General features: G+C 38.9%; 1 protein-coding gene and 1 long non-coding RNA gene across 6 annotated transcripts in view; one reads left to right on the top strand and one right to left on the bottom strand.

Moving 5' to 3' along the window:
* Positions 1-16,582, bottom strand: part of LOC146321638 (uncharacterized) — a 47,789-nt gene extending 31,207 nt beyond the window's left edge. For all 3 annotated transcript variants that reach the window (XR_014771363.1, XR_014771364.1, XR_014771365.1), the window contains exons 1-2: positions 16,239-16,582; positions 12,997-13,160 (exon numbers count right to left, since the gene is read on the bottom strand). This is a non-coding gene — a long non-coding RNA (uncharacterized LOC146321638). The remainder of the gene's footprint in view (positions 1-12,996; positions 13,161-16,238) is intronic.
* Positions 16,583-18,889: 2,307 nt separating this feature from the next.
* The window catches only part of nr4a3 (nuclear receptor subfamily 4, group A, member 3), a 34,284-nt gene continuing 32,325 nt past the window's right edge, over positions 18,890-20,848 (top strand). For 2 of the 3 annotated variants that reach the window (XM_084726892.1, XM_084726891.1), the window contains exon 1: positions 18,890-19,249. The gene's annotated coding sequence lies outside the window, so the exon portion shown is untranslated. The remainder of the gene's footprint in view (positions 19,250-20,848) is intronic. The other variant, XM_084726893.1, reaches the window with a different exon arrangement.

Raw genomic sequence — 20,848 nt, 5'->3', positions numbered from 1 at the left:
GACTTATGTGAACCAAAATAAGCTTGAAAACTTAATAGAGAAGAAAACTTTCTCAGAAACCTCAAACAAAAACATCTTTCAATGTATTTTCTTCTTTTAGACATGACAGGAAAGTGGATTGAATCTATATATAGATCCAGATTAATGTATTCAACACGTTTCCAATTCTTACATGTTGCGCCTTTAAGTCAGCTACAAATCAGGCAAGGGTTATTTGAAGTTTCTTTTTAATAAAAATGTTTTCCAATCATCACTGCAGCTACCTGTGAATGTCCAAAAGACAGTTTTGTAAGTCAAACATCATTGACCTTTTATAAAGGTTTATATGCTAAAAGTTAAAACTATGACACTACATTGAAAAATTATTCTAATCCCATCCACCCACACCACATGAAAAATATCAAAGGGTACTAGGGTTTAAACAAATGATCACACATAATTAGTCAACTTATAAAAAATGTATAAACTTGTACATGCAAGAACCCACGAACAAATACGCACGCGCGTTCTACAGGCAAAGGCATGATTCAACAAGTTCTTCCTTTAAACCTGACATTTGCTGCTCCCTCCATGCAATGCTGCACGTACCTTGAAGTTTATGAAGCATAAACTTATTATATCTCATTACAATAGACTCTCTGCAAGCCTTCCAAGCATTTCATTCATACACTACGAGGAGGAGAGTGAATGGAAGCTATGCAGGTAGTGTTGTCAACATTCATTAACCCTTGAATGTATAATTGAAAAAAAATAATATGATTTAAAGTCTTTATAACTGCATATTGGCAATACAAATATATATCAAAATTACTGACAAAGCCAAATACTTGCAATGCAAAGTAAAACAGATGTGAGATTTCAGTTTGCAAACATGAAAATTTACTCTGATAATGTAACAGAGCAACATAGATCATTTTGCCCTTTAGTGTAAAGACAGTAAAATACTGGTAAATGTTTTTACTGAACCTTTGTTTAGTCATGGATGTACAAAAGCAAGCCTCACTTATTTTCAAGAACACCCTGTAAGGTCACCCAGTTACACACTTTCACTCTTGGCAGTGGCACAATACAACCACAGTCTGATCATTTGGCCACTGAGCAGCTAAAACTGGAGCGGTCAGGTGTTCAAGGCCTTGCTCAAGGGCACTTCAGTGGTGGTAAAGGGAAAGGGGCAACATTGGCTCTTTCATTTTCTCCATGCAGATCAGTCAAAGTTTTATTTAAAAAAAAAAATAAAACAAGGACTGCAGCTGGTTAAGTCAATGAAATATCACAAAGTGGGTCCCCTGCCACAGAAGCCAATATGTTCCACTGCTATGAGCTTAACACTGACACATTTTTTGCAAGTTTTGTGGCCACGGACCCACACCCTCTGTAGATATAAACAGCTCATTTTAAGGTTACAAAAACTTTTTCAGGTGATTATACACCAATGAAAACATACTTATGAATATTACACTGTATTTCTAAAATATTATGTCAATAAATCCCCCTAAATCTTTACACACTGGACCGTTTAATAGCTTATTTATTCGACCAACAATGCAAAACCAAAAGATATTTCATTTACTATCATATATAATCAACATAAGCAGCATGTTTGAAATGCTAGAACCAGCATTTGTACTTTGACAGCTTGAAAAATTAAATCGACTAATCAATCAATCAGCAATCAATTGTTGTAAAATGCATAAGGGCTTACTTAAATACAAGCACAACTCTTTCTATCATGATAATCATGCAAGAAAGGATTTTATTAGTATTATTGGTCGTGCTAGTAGTAGCACCTGTCGTGCAGCACTGCCTATTAACATCCACACCCATGCTGCCATGTTATCAACAACCTAGCCTTTAGCTATTACTTCATTGGCCAGAACATAATATTAGGCGACAAAAATACTCATCTAGCACAACCCCATGGCTACCAAAAAGCAAGAAATCAAAACTGAAATAACCTGTCAAACAACAGATTTTGCAGCAGGAAAACTCAGATTTCTTGGTCAATATAGCACACACTGAGGAATTTATTGCTTTAGTTGACTACATTTACCATCAACACTGACTGGAGCCACATAAAAAGTGTTGGATTGTCCTTTTAAATATTATGTTCATCAGATCACCTTTAAAATAAACATACACTTAGGCCTTTTGCATAGCAGACATGTTGACATGTCACAGTAAGAAAAGCACAGGTGTAAATAATTAAAATTAATGATGCACGCTTCAGTTTAAGGGCCTTGGAATTATGCATGATGACTCACTCTCAAACTGTCAAGGCTTATACCGATGTACTCGAATACAATGGAGCTATCATTAATGTTAGAAATAACATCTGCATTTTCCCTTCTGTGACTAGACGACAACACATGACGGAAACTTTTACACAACAGGGCATGTAATACAACATGTAAGTAAGAATATTATTATAAAAAGTAATAAAAGTAATAACTAGTAACTGAAACAGTAGCTGCAGTATAGGTAGTATTAGATTATTATTTTTAAGCACACTTGCTTTGCTATATTTAAATTGAATTAAAAAAAAAATTAGACTTTATCTGTGCCTGTGTGTGATAATATGCACTGTGCACAGTACATGGAGCTGCAGTCAGTGAGTAAACAGACAGACATGGAGAGAAGTTTTGATGCAGGTATGAGCTGAGTCCACTGACCACTACAAGTTGACTTAGGATTAGAGACACTTCAGATACTTCAAAAAAGTATCAAAAGTGTCAGCAGGGGGGAATAGCCCAAACAAGGAAACTTTCCACCTCTGCCCACGGCAGTGACTCATGCAGAAATGCAACCACTTGTTTATCTGTAAGTGAGAGTGGGCGTGTGTGTGTCTGTGTGTGTGTGTGCGCGCGTCTGCCGGCGCACATGCCCATGTGGTCAGTGTGTGACCCAGAGTGACATTATTCTGAGCCACAGCTAAACGTCAAACACTGTGCACATATTTAGACCCCATACGCTGAGTAAAAATCACACACACACACACACATTCTGCTCAAGTGTTGAATATCTGAAGGGCGACGAAGACACTGACTCAGCTACCAAAATGTCATCACTCCTTTATATGAAGTAAGCCCGAACTACAATTACAAGCTGTCAGGCAGATACCTGGGCTGAAGGTGTGGGAGTGGCATGAGCGGAGGTGAAACTAATGAAGGCATGCGGGCGTTCAGCCAGATGGAACCAGTGTCTCCCCAATACAGGGCCCAGATGTGAGTAACTAAAGGGCAACTGTTTCTCACACGAGCACAAAAATTAATCCACAAACACATAATACACACTTTCGCCTGCAGCCAAAATTCCAAAGGCTTATAAACATCCACTGTATCATTCCAGGCTCTCTCCAGCAGGTTTTTTTATTAAAGGGACACTTCGACCAAAATCAGAAATATGTGTTTTTCCTCTTACCTGCATTGCTATTTGTCCATCTAGATTTGATTGGTGTGAGTTGCAGAGTTAAAAGTCGGAGTGCAGTGTGCAGAGAGTCAGCTGTAGAGGTATCTGCTTTCTCTTGAATATAATAAGAATGGAATGGTACTCGGCTTGTGGTGCTCAAATTTCAAAAAAAAAAAAAAAACAACATCTGAAAAACTAAACTGCAATCAAAAATCATGATCTGGTTACTCAAGATGCTCAAAGAACTCGTTGTGAGCCATGTTAATTTAATTAATGAATAATTTTCATGTCAACAACACTTTTTCACTGACAAAAACAAGACGATAACAAATACTCATAATGACAAAAACTATAATGAAATTAATTGACACTTTTGTCAAGGAATAAAAACAAGCTGAAAATGGTAGGCAGTGATGAGTTGGGAAGAGTGATGGACAGTAATGAAGTACATTTACTTGAGTACTGTACTTAAGTACATTTTTTGAGTATCTGTACTTTACTTGAGTATTTGTTGTTTTGGAAACTTCTGACTTTCACTCCACTACATTTCAAAGACAATTATTGTACTTTTGACTCCACTACATTTCTACGAAGGTTGTTGTTACTTTTCGAATAAGCACAGCTTCAAAGTCAGCTGTTGCTGTTTTTTCTTTTCTAAAATGCAGTTGGTCACATGCTGTGTTCCTCACAGAAGGAAACCAGTCACAGTAGCTCCTCTCAAATGGGACTGATGTAAAAGTGGAAATGCATCATCCAGGCGCTCTCTGTAACAAGAACAAGCAAGCTCTCCCTCTTCCATTCAAACAAAAAGCAGTAATGGTGACAGCAGGAGAAAGACTAAATTAAATCTCAAGATGTTATTATAATTATTAATTATTCCAGATAGCTTTTAAAGTTGGATTGTTTTTATCGGGGTGAAAAATACCACATAATTCATGTATATATACTGCCTCTGAAGACAGAAAGAAATCTCAGTTATTTAACAGACTTGGAGATCTCCTTACAGTTAACTTCAATCTGCTTTTATGCAGTGATTTTAATAAAGTTACATCAGAAAATGACAATAGCTGTCCTTTTTGTTTTTGATTGCATTTCTATGCTGAAGTTTCTATAGGTGTTTCTGTAGGCTTTGTGTAGCAGAGTGGCAAGTCAATGCATCATTATGTGATTTCAGAGAGTTGCAAGCTTCTGTAAATGCATCGTGAAAACACTACAGCATGTACTGATATTAGAAAATGTACTTTGTAATTTGTACTTTTTAATACTTAAGTATTTTTAAAAGCAAGAACTCTAGTACTTTAACCCAAGTAAAATTTTGACTAAGCAACTTTCACTTGTAGTTGAGTAATATTTGACCAGGAGTATCTATACTCTGACTCAAGTACTGGGGTTGAGTACTTTGTCCACCACTGAAGAGATCCAATCAGAACTAATCTTTTTGTGTGGTAGGAAGGATAGAGGTCCACAAATGGACAATACTGATCAACCCAAGAAGCAACTAGCATGCACTTACTGCATGTCTCATAAACTGCAGAGAAATGTGAACATTTGAGAGAAGAAAACACATATGGACAAATTTCACATTTGATGTCAAGGAAAAGATATCAGCCACAACCACACATCAAGCTAATCTTATTTATTATCTAACCCAAGTCAATTAAATATACTGTAGATTTGGTTAACTAAAATCTTATGAGGGTTAGTCAAGAAAAACTAGACTAAAACTAAAATAATTCAGAGGGCTAAAATAAGAGTAAAACTAAATGGCACTTGAGTCAAAAGACTATGACTAAAACTAAATCAAAATTTGTCATCAAAATTAACACTCATGAGCAGTTTCATATAGGAAGTATCGTTATTCAATTCTCCACCAACGGTATCTTCCAGCAGAAGGAAGCATGCATCTACTCACTGAAAAGAGTAAGATGTAAAAATGATTGCTGTCCTCCTCGGCTGAGCTGTAACCTCTCATCCATGAGTAGATGAATGCTTACTTCTGTGCGGTGAGACGGTTGGTGGGTGCAGTTTCATAGAAAGAAAATAGTTCATGCATGAAACTGCTAACAAGTTCTGTGGATTATCTCGAGCAACTGGGGCCATTATTTCTGAAAAGAGACATTATGGTTGAGTTTTTTTAAATATATATTTTTTGGAGTGCCACGTAGTTTCATTATGTTGAAGTTTCACAGCCAATATCTCCAAAACTCTGCAACTCACACCAAAACAGTCTAGGTGAATAAATAGCACTACAGGTAAGAGGAAAAATAGGTACCTTTGATTTCGGGATGAACTGTCCCTTTAAGTTTATTTTTAGGTTCCATGCAAATATTAAGTTAATACATCACTTTCTACGTTGCTCATCATGTGTGCGGACATCTTTATCTCAGTCATGAGGAGTCTCTGCCTGTTTGTTGTCTGATATCTTGATCTAAACACTCTGAGAAGGGGAATCCTGTGATGTTTCAACTCGAATGACAAAACCACATCACACATTAACTCACACAGACACACACATACTAATGCATGTTCCTGTTTCTGACATCTCCTAGAAAATGGCCTTTAAACAACTGCCTACACGAAGGTGACTCATACACCCACTGATCACATATTTCCACACATACTTATCTTACAAATTACACCCACGCACACTTAAATTCACCACCGGTAGTTAAGTTGTAAACTTAATACCTACAGCTCTAGTGACACAATTTGTTGTTTCCATGCCTTACGTAACAGGTCAGCGGCTGGGCTTCTGATTGACAGGCGCATGATTAATGATTGACAGGATTTCTTCTCTTTTTCTTAATGCAAGATGACGTAAGTGACTGAAGACACAGAATCATAACTGAAACAGACAGATATAGGATCAAGAGTCCAAAACCACAAACAACTGAGGCATGTGCTCTGAAAATGTTTCATTTCATTTCTTTTTTGCAATTGCTCAATACCAATACTTCTTAATGTGAAAATTCCATTTGGTTCAATGTCTTCAGGGCATTTTGTGTGACCTAATATTGTGCAACTTGACAAACTACTGTATGTAGCCAGAGAAGTAATCAAGTGCCAATAACTAGTTAGTGTACATAAGTAGACTTTTCAAGTAATTCTACTTTACTTGAGCATTAATTTTTCTGACAACTGTTTTTTCACTCCCTACATTTAACACAAATATCTATACTTTCTACTCCTTACATTTTCAAAAACATCGAGACCAATTTCAACCTAAATGGATGGAACAATACCACATAGAAAAGAAAATTCCTTTGTGAATCCATCGCTGCATATCAAGCATGACCCACGTAGCAAGGTGAAAACGAGGTAGAAGATTAAACAAGATAAAATACACAAGAAATGGAGACTCTGCTGTGGAGAAACCCCTAGCTTCACACAGAATCAACAGGTAGAAATGTCTTCCAGAAGTTTAGTTTTTATTTTATACTTTGAGCGTATTTCAGAGCCTGTACTGTTTCACTTTCCCTTGAGTAAAGAACCTGCATCAGCACTTCTACTTCTACCCAAGTCTTTTTTCACACAAGTATCTGTACTTCTACTTGAGTAAAGAATGCATCTACTTTTGCCATCTATGTATGTGGCACACAGAGTGTTTTAAGAAACATAAAAACACTATTTTATCTATTGCTTGTGTGCATGCGTGCTCAACACATCTGCATTTTGTCCACAGCTAATCTCAGATAGTACTGGACCGATCAGTCTAATTTTTTCGTGCACATTCATGTTTTTATGCTGAAGGAGCTCTGTGGTTCACAATTTTGGATAAAACTTTTAAAAAAATCTTTTTAATGGCTCCATGCCAGTGAGAGGCATGGCCACAGACATCATGTTTTTGGGTCATCCCATTCTCATGAACACAATATCTTTCAGGAATCAGCTCTCCACTGAGTGCACTTTTCTAGGTGCGTCTGTTTTTCCCCAAAAATTGCACCTACTTAATGCAAAACATTTTTCATTTCAAAGGTTAAACTGTTGATGCTTCCCACTTGCAAGCTGCATACTGGACCACGACTGCCTTCATAATAGTTAACATATGTCCACCTCTTAAACTCAAATTCAGTGTGTGCACAGAGAAACTTGCCCCACTGGCAAATTAACAGTGTCAAACTCTGCACATACTTCATCCTGCAACATCCAGGTGAAGTAACAATAAGCAAACACACATTTCTGACTGACGGGGGACGTTATGTTAATGGAAAAGGTGTCAGTGACATCAGCATGTGACTAAGGAACCTTTCAACAGTTGCACATCGCGAGTGCACCCTCACCCACAAGGAAGCCTGTTTGATGTGTGTGTAACTGACATGATTGATAAGCCCATCCATCAACAGTCCAAACTGCACAATACAAATCCTACTTTAAATTACTGATCTACTGTCGCCGCTACTGGCTCATTAAACACAGAATGACTACTGTCACCCATTTGGTTGAATACTGCCTGCGTCTGCATTCAGCGTCTGGCAATTGTTCTGCCCCAGCACAGTGCAGACTGCTTAATAATATCTGCCTTGTCTGCCAGCATACTCAAGCTTGAAGGGTGTAGACAAACTCTCAATCCTCACAATAATAGTCATTATAAAGTAGTCGAGCCAGTTTCAGAGATTAGCAGCTTTATATCACAAAGCAACAGCAAAAAAATAAAGTTTCTATTCCACCTCTAAACCTCTATGTTTGATCCAATAAAGAGATAATGCACTTATTAATATTATAAATCAAACAATTATTTTTTTTTAAAAGTGTGCATATCTCAAAGCCAAACATGGCAGATCACTATTGGCTGGGGGGTGGCATCAGCAAAATAATCAGCCACTTATGAAGGTATGAAATACTGTCATGTGTTGTTGCATGCTTGATCCTGCCTGACACGCACCTGCTGCTTGCAGCAGTGCGTGTGTATATGTGTGTGTATGTGAGAGAGGGTTGTATACACTGTTCTTTTCATACGGAGCTTAGCGAGGCTTCTATTAAAATGCTTCGGGAAAGATTTCTGAACCCATGTAATACGGGTCACACAATATAAAAGAGTTTGTCACGATATCAGGGTTTTAAACTTTGATACAATATTAGTATTAAAAAACTGAAACTCAATACCTCTTTTAATACCACAGCAAAAAGAGAAAAAAAAAGTCCTAGCCTCACAAAATATACAATTATTTATTTTTTCTTTTTTTTTAACAACCTGCTTAAAGGGCTGGTACAGAAAAGGTCACTATACATTGTTCGGATTAGCTATACTGAAAATAAAATGTCAGGCAGGACAATAAAGGCTGAACTGAGGTCTTAAATGAGTATTTATCTTGATACTGTGAATCAACTAACATTTACACTATTCATTCCACACAAGTTGACTGTTAATCCCCCAGATCCACTTCGTTTGAACCAATCAGACAGCATCCAATCAAGTTGCAGGAGAGAACCATCAAGAATGTTACGTTACCGACCTCCACCTGGAAAAAACAATACCCAAGATAAGACAAGAAAATCAAGGCTAATATGCACATAGTTAACAAATAAATGCTAAGCTAACGTTAGCTTAACAGGTAAGTAAGTTTGTAAATCCATGATGCTGGAAACTCATTGTGCCATTATGACTTTTTAGGTTTAGCACTTGGGACTTTCCTGTCTCGACTTGAGTGCAAAGACGTGAGACTTACTTGTTACCCACAGCAAAGCAATGACTTGACTCTGGCACTTAAGATATTTTTTAAATTGCTTTAGTACTTTAGATACTACAACCCCAATTCCAAAACAAATTGCTGTTGTGTGAAACAACAACTAAAAAAAAAAAAAAAATAGGGGTTTCACCATCTACAATTCAAAATATAATTAAGAGATTCAGAGAATCATGGAGAAATCTCTGCATGTAAGGGGCAAAACCAACATTCAGTGCCTGTGGCCTTTGACCCCTCAGGCTGCATTGCCTGAAACACTTCATTTAAAAGTGACATAACCGTTGCTACACTCAGTTTGTCGCTGCATCTACAAATGAAAATTAAGACTCTGCCATGCAAAGTGAAAGCCATGTAGCCACAACATCCAGAAATACTTCCGACTTCTTTGGGTCCAAGCTCATCTTGGACTGACGCAAAGTGGGAAAGTGTGTTGTGGTCTGACGAGTCCACGTTTCATATTGTTTTCAGAAATCATGGACATCTTCTGAGCTAAAGAGGAAAAACACTACCAACCCCAAATTCAAAGGACAGCATCTGTGATGGTATGGGGGTGTATTAGTGCCCATGACATGGCTAACTGTCACATCTGTGAAGCCCCCATTAATGCTGAAAGGTATAAACAGGTTTTGAGGCAACATAAGCTGCCATCCAGACAACATCTTTTTCAGGGATGTCCCTCCTTATTTCAGCAATGCCAAGACACATTCATTCACATTAGTTTGGTTCTCTCATTGAAAATGTGTGGTGCATTGTTAAGAACATAGTACAACAACAGAGACCCCATACTTTTAGTACTTGAAGTTGTACCAAGTGAGCAAAACTTCAACAATTAGTGTCCTCGGTTCCCAAGCACAAGGTGTTTTTAAGAGAAAAGTTGATGTAACACAGTGGTGAACATGCTCCTGTCACAACTTTTTTGGAACATGTTGAAGGCATCAAATTCAGAATTAGTGTAAACAATGAAGTTATTCAGGTTGGATGTTAAATATCTTGTCTTTTGCATCCTGTTTTTACTTACGCTTTACACAATGTCCCAACTTTTTTGGAATTGGGATATAAAATAACAAACATCAAATCATTTTAAACATATGGTACCAAAAAAGTATGGATACTTTTGCCAACCTTACTACACAAGTACACTGCCCCCATTGACCTCAAACCACTGTCAGAACAAGCCTCAGTCTCTATTATTGCTGACTCCACACATCTGCACGTAAGTTGTCTTGACAGCTAAAATCGAGGTGCTTTAATCTATACATTTCTTCGTAACCGTGCAAATTATCCCAAACACGCATCACTGAGCATTTGCTCGCTCAATTATCACACTAATGCTCCATCTTTGAGGAGAAATGCAAACTGTGAAATGTGAAACCGCCGCTGCTCTCCACATACATAAAAACACTCGCACTCATGAACATTTGCACACAAAAAAATCACAGATAAGAGAGAGAGAGAACAAACATGGCACAGGGGTTTTACTCACACACCCTCCAAAATTTACACAAAGCAGTGAATCATGCTGTCAGATTTCATTGCAGGGTAATAATAAGAGAGGTGATAAATCTGCCATCAAACACGCGAGGGAAACTACAGAACATTATGCACAAGCTGCTGCACATTACCCTACTCTACCCCTGCCGACACACACACACAAATGTTTTTAAAAAGTGTAAAAACACATCACAATAGCATCATATAATGGCCCACAATCCCTGAGTGATATACAGTACACCTCCTGTGCCGTGGTTCATGGAAACACTTCTCTACACTCCTCTCTCCTGTCTTTGGGCACTGGTGTGATAAGGCAGCGATGGGTTGTATTACTTCACTTGGGTACTCCCGGGGGGAATCCCACTGGTGTTGCTGTGTGTGTGTGTTGTGTTGTCTGTATGTGTGTCCACAGAAAGGGAAGAATGCCACCATTGAGCGCCCTGCCATTGCGCCAGCAGTCCTCTCCCCCGCACCCCCGCCCCCTCCCGTCCTCGCTTGCACTCTGACGTACAGTCGGAGCAGATTTGGTGACACTAAGATAAAAGCCTTCCTCTGTTTCTCTCTTTCTCTGCCTTCCTCTTTCTCCAGTGTCACCAGAGCGCTGAGTGCCGGTGCCTTGGCCACAGACATAGAGAGCTCATTCAAACTGACACAATCACTTTTCACTTCTGTTTTGTGATAAGCCAGAGTGTCTCTGTGCAATATGTCTGCCATATAGTCAACAGCAGCTCAGTGCGGGAGGCCTCAGATGCGGGATTGCCACTGTATACACTGCAACTGTGCATTAACAACTGGGACAAGCAGCGAAGCACTTTTTAGGCAAAGGACCTAACTTCCTCCATCATAAATCTGAAAGCACTGACAAGCCTGCAGCGGTTTAACAGCTCTGTGCAGAGGCAGCAGACACTCAAACTGTCAGTGTAATTCTTTATTGCAGAATAATTAGTTTTAGTCACAGGAAATAAAAGACGGACTAAAAGAATTTATTTGATTTGACAAATTCAATTTGCCAAGCGGAAAGTCTGTGATACAAAAATTCACGCACCATTCATTCAACGTGTTTTTGCTGCTGGGTACAAATTGGCCACCACTGGTCATCGGGAATGGGATTGACCTCGTCTTTCGCCAGCTCTGATTGTTCCCTTTTCTTGTGCAGGGTAGAAGAATAAAAGCAGCAGATTAAAAGGGATATCGAATGAATGGCAGTGAGTGTGAGGACAAGGATAGAGGGTACAGGGAACAAAGTGTTTGATGAATGGATTCATAATTTTTAACTTGTGGACTGGTAATGTTGGTTAACAAAACCACCCTCTCTCCTGTTCTACCAGCCTTTTACCAAAGTATAGGAAGAAATCCAGCCTGTCTAATTCTGCTCTAATTCAGGACATAGGTGTTCTTAAAGATCATACTGAAAAGAGATGAATTCTCAGGGGCACCAGCTTCATAGAAAGGTGAGGCACACACTCAAAGTTCGAACAAAATTTATACAAAGCATTTCGGTATGTGGCTTTCAGTATATGCTCTTCTAGTTGGGCAGTTTGTTTTGCCAAGTTATCTTTTACATTTCTAGTATATATTGTTTCGCGTTTCAGCCCCGAGTTGAATAATGAGATGAGTGCAGGTTCCTGAAAAAGCCAGGAAGTGTTTAACCGTGATGAAGCAAAACTAAAGAGCAGAGCCAGAATGCAAAGAGGAAATGTACTGATATCTAACGCAAGGCATCTAAATTGTACATTTTGTTCAGGGTCAATATTTGGACACTGTCATAAAAGAGTTAAAATATTACAGTCACCTCATGGGGAGGAGGAGCTACTCCCCAGCCTAAAACACATATTTTTCCTCTTACCTGAGGTGGTATTTATCATCTAGATTGTTTTGGTGTGAGTTGTCGAGTTCTGGAGGCGTTGAAACGCAGAAACTTCTGCCTTCTCTCCAAAGAGCCAAAAAAAAGTACATTTGAAAAACTCAGCTGCAATGTCTTTTTCCAGAAACCATGACCTAGTTACTCAAGATAATCCAGTCCGAATCCCGCCAGCCCCCCTCACCCCAGTAATAATTCACTTTTGGTTACTACTGAAGCTTCAGAGTCCAAAAATATGACATTCATGACACCCATAGTGCCATCTAGTTCCATTATATTCAAGAGAAGACAAACATATCCACAGCTGATATATCTGCTAATATCTCTCTGATAGCTCTGCAACTCACACCAAAATACTGTAGATGGATAAATTGCACTACAGGCCAGCACTGTCCCTTTAAGTCTGAGGTTAAGCAAGTATTGGTTATGGTTGAGGGTATGGGAAACTTCCCCAGGAAATGATTGTAAATCAATGCAATATCCTTCTTGGTGACAAAAACAAGTGCTGCATGTGTGCCAATGTGTGTGTGTGTGTTTGTGTGTGTGAGTAGTCACCTGACACACGACGCTGGTGGACGCAGTTGATTACCCACACGTCCAATTCTATTAAAAGGACACGGTCATAATCTCTAATCACTTCCATGTCTGGTGGAATAAGAGAGCAGGTTAATCTGGATTACACGTCACCGTGGTGAGGTCACAGCCAAGGCAGCTGATACCTTGAGCAGCCAGGAGGAGCGGGAGAGAGACCAGGTGGAACATAAAGACAAGGAGACAGAGACAAACAATGAAGCTGATGAGTTATAAAGACCATTATCAGATGAATGATCCATTTACAACAAGCTTACCCTACATGACTAAATCATGCTTATAGATGCTGAGAGGGGGCATGAACAAGAATGGCACTGACATATATTAGTATGTGTGCTGATGAGCAAATATTTTACAATAACACAACAAATATGAAAGCCCCTTTTATAAAACAAATGATCCATTTATAAAGGCTTACCCCGGGTGACCCTAATATTGCATTACAACGCTGACAAGAGGGAGAACAGGATGGGACATGGAGAAGAACTTGTGATCTATGCCTATAGGAGATGTTTTGCCCTAAAAAAAAAAAAACATGAGGTCGGAAATAGGTCAATTCATAATTAACTGAGAATAGTCCTGATAAGATGACACTTGAGAGACAGAACATAGAACCACATCACAGTAATGACACCAAAGTTCAATATCCATTCTGCAGTTTATGCACCTGCACGGTCAAGCAAACCAGTGTTCAGCGCTGTCAGATGGATGAAACAATATTCACAACTGTCTCTACAAGTATGTAAATGTGATTTAAAGGACCAGTGTGTAGGATTTAGTGGCATATAGCTCTGAGCTTGCAGATTGCAAACATCTCATGTCACCCTCCCCTTCCAAGAGCGTAGGCAAGGGCACAGATCTCATCACAACTTGGAGTAGTGGTGTACTGGGAAAGAAGTTCTGCCCTGGGACTCGGGTAGCTGCAGAACACTGTCTCATTTTGATAGCCCCTGCTTATTATGTGACCATTTACCTCAAGGTGAGAGAAGCAGAAAACAGGTCTTTTTTTATCTCTATTTCCAGTGTTATTTTATTCTATTTATAATTCTATTCATCAGTCAGCTCAATTAATATGAAATATTAACCTTAAAATACTTCTGCCCCCAGTGGTCTTTTGAGTGGACAGACTGTTAAACCTAACTTCTGAAGCCACAGATCACATCTTTTAATGCATTTTGCTCTTTGGGGAAGTAAAAAAAAAAACAAAACATAAACCTTTTTAATATTATAATTATTTGCCATGCATAATGTGACTCAGCAGCTTTTAGGCATGGTGAAGCATTTTTTTTCTTTATCTGGTGCTTCCACTTTTACAGTCTGACAACAAGTGACTGACCTCACCTGCTCTGCAATGGGTTAGACCACTGAGCAAGATAAAAAAAAAAAAGCCTTAAAAAATGTTCTGTATATGTATAAATTATTTCAAAAGTGGGGTTGGCTTCTATCATATTTTCAATTACATAATACACGCCAAATAAATTCTAAATATTCAAATAAACACTGTTCATGTTTCGTACCCAGGAACTTCTATATATATATATAGTATTCAGAAGTTGGGGAGACCTACTCACACAAAACACGAAAGGCTGCATGTGGAACCAGTGTTTGGTTTGTTCCTTCAGGGCCACTGCAGAACTACAAACATGGCTGTGCAACATGGCGGCCTCCGTGGAAGAGACGTTTTTGACACATTCTGCCAATAAACCCCAGTCTTGTAGGTTTTTGAGTCCCTGGTAGTCTGAGGACTGGTTGCATGTGATCCGCATGCCCCGTAGCTGATCCTGGCACAGTGTGAGTGACCACATTAGTCACCACTCACTCTTCAAGCATGTTACAAACAAACTTGTTAAATCCTCTGCACATGTCACTGCATACTTGAATTTGATAAATTGGGAGAATTTGGGTCACTGGATGTTTAGGTGGACAAACTTTTCTTTGTATACACACATGCATAAGCAAATGTAAGGCTTCCTCTACTGTAGTTCAGAGAGCATCTACTTCATATGGAAGCCCATTTCTGCCAGTGTAATGAAAAAAGAAGATGTAGGTTATTAAAAAGAGAAACCTCAAGATTATGATTTAGTACCTCAAAATAATTTGAAACTTCCTCAAAGAATAAGTTAGTCTCTCAAAATAATGGGTTAGGGTGTCAAAATAGAGTGCTGCAGGAATCACTTCCCTTCTCTCAAAGTCCATCTGTTTTTGATTAGGTGATCATACAAGTTCATAACATTTTCAAGTTTTGCTCTATAACCTAAAATACCTTTATAAATGTCAAACTCATTAATCTGTTCACGTTTATGTGTATTAGGCAGTTGCTAACAATGAGATGGAAAGAGGTTAAAGAGGTTGATAAAGAGGTTGTTGGGGACATTAAACGTCACACCTACACTAGTCACCTGTTGTGATGTGAAGTCATGTGACCATGGTGTAGTTCCTTTATAGCCTAACAAGATTATCTTGCGGAATAAAACGTGTGAGTATCATAAACTTTTGTTTACCACAGATCTTATTTTCTGACCTAATCAAAATGGATTAGATAATAATCCAGTGGAAACGTCTCGTTGGCTTTTCGTGGAGGGAACCAGAGTGATGCTAACTTCCAGGTTAGCCTACAAAAACACGTCATCCCTGCAGCCTGTAGATTGAGACACTCTCTAAAAATAAGTTAGTATCTCAAAATGATAAAACGCCTAAAATAATGTTAGCATATCACAATAATGATATGTATATTAAGAGGTAGAGGAACTTTCTCAAAATAATGTTTTAGTGACTCCAAATGATGACTAAGAATTTTGAGATATTAAGTAAATGTTCTGCAATGTAACTCATTATGTTGATAAAGTTTCTCATTATAGGTTAATGACTTGCAGGATCTTTCTTTTTTTTTTTTTTTTTCATCGCGTTGACAGAAATTGGCTTCCACAATTTCAAGTTGCAACACAGGAGAGGGATTTCCCCGGGCGGACGGATACACAGTATCCCATCACGCCTGTGTTTCCATTACTAATAAAATACCTTAAGCCTACAACTTCTCGCCCTGACTGTTAGAACTTCGCCCTGTAGCAGCAGTGGTGTAGCCTGACTGCAGAGCTTTTTCCCCGGTCGGTAGTCTCAGTTCAAACCGCCTGAAGTCTGTGCCCAGCTGGTGAGGAAGAAGAAGCAGCGCTGCGGTGCGAAGCTGCAAGCCTTCACATTTCACAAACCTGTTGTATGTTTCTGTTTGGACGAACCGAATGCTATTTATCTTCGGAGCAATGGCCTTTTCTTTCCCCGCTTTTCCAACCTTGTCCCCGGGTAGAGAGAGAACCTGCAGCCGACTTTCGCCAGCTCCCTACAGTTGTTTCTCTCTGGGCATGACGGCAATATCAGCTGACTGTAAAACTATCCCCTCACTGAATGGCAGGTTAACACTGAGTGTGCTGATTTTGGGAGCTCATTTCAAACTGTATGGCCCAGGTCGCCTGTGCCGAATGAAAACGGGGACGCGCCGAACAGCTAAAAATACCTGTCTAAGACTATATTTGGCTTGGCTGGATCACAATCACAACGCTAAAATTGTCGGGCCCGCCCCATTTACAATGAATGGGCTCTCTGCTATCTGACTCTGCCCCCGTCCAGCTGCTAAATTTAGTAACAAGGCTTGCGTCAATCACGAGCCACAGTGCGTCAAGGCTCACCCCGCCCCCCGGGGCTCGTCATTGGTCAGAATTAGGACGTTCACTGAAAGATACGCGCCTCGTGATTGGCTATTGTGAATCATTGTTCTCAGCCGCTTCGGAGGCTCTTTTTTAATTTTGAGGTTGCCGAGTACGCTAAAATCAAGGCTTTTCTCATGTCCTGTGGACCGAGCAACCCGCAAAGCCTGTCTTATCTGGTTGCATACAGCATCTCTTCACTCTTGATCAAATTTATAGAAAGAAAAAAAGATTAACCCCAGTTTTTAAACGAGTTGCAACAGCCTCCTATTGAGTCAAATTAACTTTATTATCACATTTTCTTTATGTTGTAGGCCTTTTGCTAGACTATACAGCATTTCCTAAACTAGAGATATGAGGCAAAGAAAGTGTAGTGTTTAAATTGCAAAAAAAAAAAAATCCATCAGGTAGTTTCATTGTCAGCCTTCAAGTCCAATGTATTTTCTTGCATTAAAACATAATTCTTTTGATGGGAAGAGATAAGCCAGTTTCCCTGTGTCAGGACTTGTCTTGAAATAAGTGTCCAGGTCTTGACAGAATGAGGCAGGACATTTCTACAGGGAAATTGCTGAAATAAATTGATTTGTTAATGGGTGCAAGCATCTAATTTAATCATTTCAAAATCACACTTTAAAACTTTACAAAGGACTAAATGAATTGTTGGGATTACTTGGTTTAAAGAAAGCTAATAAAAATAGACAGAAATAAGCTTTTTTTTAGATATCCTGTCATTTTATTTTAATTGATGGTTCTGCTTTGTGGACTGAGTCATGACAAGATAACATGACAGAGACTTTTGGCCTTTAGGCACAGAGTATATTGACAGCACACACAGATTCATGTGTCCTACGAATCATGAAGGGGCAACAAGATGGAAAAATAAATGATTACTAGAGGCATTCACTGAGATTTTATTTTATCTGTATATGTATCTTTAAAACCAACAAAATGATCTGTCTCTGTATCTGTACTCAGATATTAAACCAGAAGTGGGCGTGGTCTATATGAGAAGTCAAGTTAAATAGGGCAAATGTATCTGTTTCTAACCTAATATTCTAGTTATTTGTGTCCCTAATATTGACATCTAATTAATTCTGGAATATATTTCTACATCCTCATACTGTACTTTTCTATATATATATATATATATATATATATATATATATATATATATATATATATATATATATATATATATATCTCCCTATCTTTTTAGTTTTTAGCTAAATTAAGTTTTATGAACTGTCTGAAGCCCACCACCACTTTCTCTTTAAAAGTCACTGAAACTGAAATAAATCGAAATATTCCACTTTGCATTGGAAATAGAAACTCTACAATAAAGGTATTCAAGTATATAAAAATGTCCTCCAGTTGAAGGGAACAATCTGGGTGCATTATATCAGTGATTGGACCTAAATGCTACTTTTTTAACTATGGTGAGGTAATCATGGAGCTGAGTTTCCAAATAATAATGAGCAACTTTAGACAGAAATAATCTGTTTCCATTGCATTATTTGTGCTTTCCCAAATGACGTATTCTGGTTTGGTTTGTTCATTGCTTGTACACATCAGATCTTTGTACCTGGGTAAATATTACTTTTCAGCACTAATACATTTCTTATAGAAAAAGTTGATGGTGATCATGTGGTGAACATGTGACTTGGCCTTTTATTTATTTAATCTGATAAGTATATGAAAGTAAATATTAAATGTCTGATTAGTATTTCTTTTTTTAATTAGTAATTTTTCAATATTAATAATAATATTTTTTTAAAATATTTTTTAAGCTTTTAAATTCACTCTCCTTTATAATGATAATAACATCTGGACTAAAGAGCTTGCCACATGCTTAACAACTATGATATCTGCCCCAAACAGTAATGACGCCAGCTCGCCTGTTGGATCCCCCTCTGCTTCCTGCCCTGCAACCATCAAACCAACCGCCTCAGTTAGTCGCTCTCTCTGATCCTCTCTCCACCTCTCGCGCTCTCTCTCTCTGTCTCTGGCACGGCGCGCGGGGCTTATGTGTGTACTGTACGGAGGGAGAGAGAGAGAGAGAGAGGGAGCTCTACTTTGAGTGACGTCACCTCTCCCATGGCGTCACATTGACGTAGCGCATACCAGCCGCTCTATGTGGAGGCAGAGCCCACATAAATGCACTATTTGACTTTCTCCCCTCAGACGGCAGCACATAAACAAACCCGCGTTACAACTCCTCACTTTGCAAAGCACCATCAGCACTGACGGACACAGACGCACTTCTCACACCCAGCCGGGAGTTTTTAATTCTTTTTTAATTTTTTTTTTACTACTTTGTGTACTTTAGAAACAGTGAGACGAAGAAGAAGAAACTTTTTGTCGCCGGTGCACCCCGATCCTCTGCAATATTACTAGGTTTTTATTATTTTTTACATTTTTCTCTTCTTTACCTCGACTTTTGGTGATTATTCCGGATGGAAATAGGATACTTCATGCGAGGTTATTACCACATGTAAAGACGGAACCGCTACAGCAAACCAGTAAGTAAACTGTGAATGAATGAGTGTCTTTCTTTCGTATACAGAACTCAAATAATATTAACACTCAGCTGCGTGTGTGCATATTTATTTTACTTTGATATTATATGTTGAGTTTTTACTCTAATATCTCTAATATCATCATGTGTGTCTGCTCTGTCCAACTTTGTGCGTCTCTAACCTGTTGATATTGTCAGGCTTCTCCATTGCGCTGCTGCTCATATTATCTGCCCGTGTGTGTGATTGTGTGTGTGTGTCTGAGAGCAAATGAAGCTGAATTCGAATTTAATTTGCGCCGGGAAGGTATCATATCCTTTCTGGTTGTCATGGAAATGAGATGCCTCTCACTCACACAATGAATAGTGGAGTCAGACGCACTAATGGTCTGAGTGGAGAATAGTCTAACCTACATTCAGCCAGGCAGGAGCTGAGAGAGGAGAGTTAAAGCTCTTTGATTTCATGCCATGTAGGGTTTTTTTTTCCTCATCATGTTGGATTTTCTGAGGAGGCAGTTTGTGCTGTTAATGAGTGATTTATAAGATTTACTTGGTGTGTTTATAGGATAGTGGGTGTGTTTATGTTTATATGCCATGAGTACTACTGTACTGTATTTCTAACAAAATAAGCCTATACAGAAAAATAATTTAATCAATCAACCCTCTTTTTTTTTTTTTTTTTTTTTTTTTGGATTAAAGCTCCAACAAAAAGGTGATAGCTGTTTTCCAATGTAGTCTGACTTGTTGCCTGATTATTACGAATATCAGCTGTCTCCTCTCTGTGAGGACACATCCTCTCCTCACATTGATCCCAAGAAAAAAAACACCTTCAGCCATTCACCAAAAAGCCACATCAAATTTCTGAAACCCTCCATGAAATATCTCCTGGAGGCATCTGATGCCCGCACAGATACTGTATTCTGAAGCAAGACTTCCAAGCCAAGGCTTGTAGCTATCCATCTAGACCTAATTAATGTTAAGAAACAACTTAAATAACTTGCTGATTTTCTGTTTTTCACACACTCACACTCGGGTTTACGCACGCAAGCTCTCCTGACAGCCCCTCTCTCAGGCTTGATTTACAGTACTCACATATTTCTCCAGTCTCTCCTTTATGTCCTCTCTTTTCTCTGTCTCTGTTTGCTGGAAGCCCCGCGCTGTCCGGGGTTATTGGTGTGAGGGGGCTACCGGGGGCTACCGGCGCTCCGGGGCGCGTGTTTTGCAGCTCTTATGTCGTTCTCTTGGTTACCGGTGTGCGCAGGGCCAGGGCTCCTGCACCGACCGGCTCGGCCTGAGAAGAAAAAAAACAGACTGAATGTCTCACTTTGCAGAAAAATGTGTTTTCTCTTTTATAAGTACATATGGCACTTTTATTTTCTCTCTTTTCCACAATAGTTGTGATAAGAGCGTATTTGCACAGTTACGCACATAACTTCTTTACAAATTTATGTAAGAACGGGACTTTTTGGCTGGTATCAAAGAATATCTTATTTCTGCTGCTCCTGCTATAACTAGATAGTGTTTATTGGCGTAAAGGGTTTTTTTCTGCACTCAAATGGCCCCACACAGAATTGAATAATGGCCTAACTGTTCCAAATCAACCCTA

The sequence above is a fragment of the Lutjanus erythropterus genome, chromosome 9 (assembly GCF_056507025.1).
Source record: "Lutjanus erythropterus isolate fLutEry1 chromosome 9, fLutEry1.hap2, whole genome shotgun sequence".
In the NCBI taxonomy this organism is placed as follows: domain Eukaryota; kingdom Metazoa; phylum Chordata; class Actinopteri; order Lutjaniformes; family Lutjanidae; genus Lutjanus; species Lutjanus erythropterus.
The sequence above is the reverse complement of the archived record's forward strand: the minus strand, read 5'-3'. Positions and strand labels throughout refer to the sequence as shown.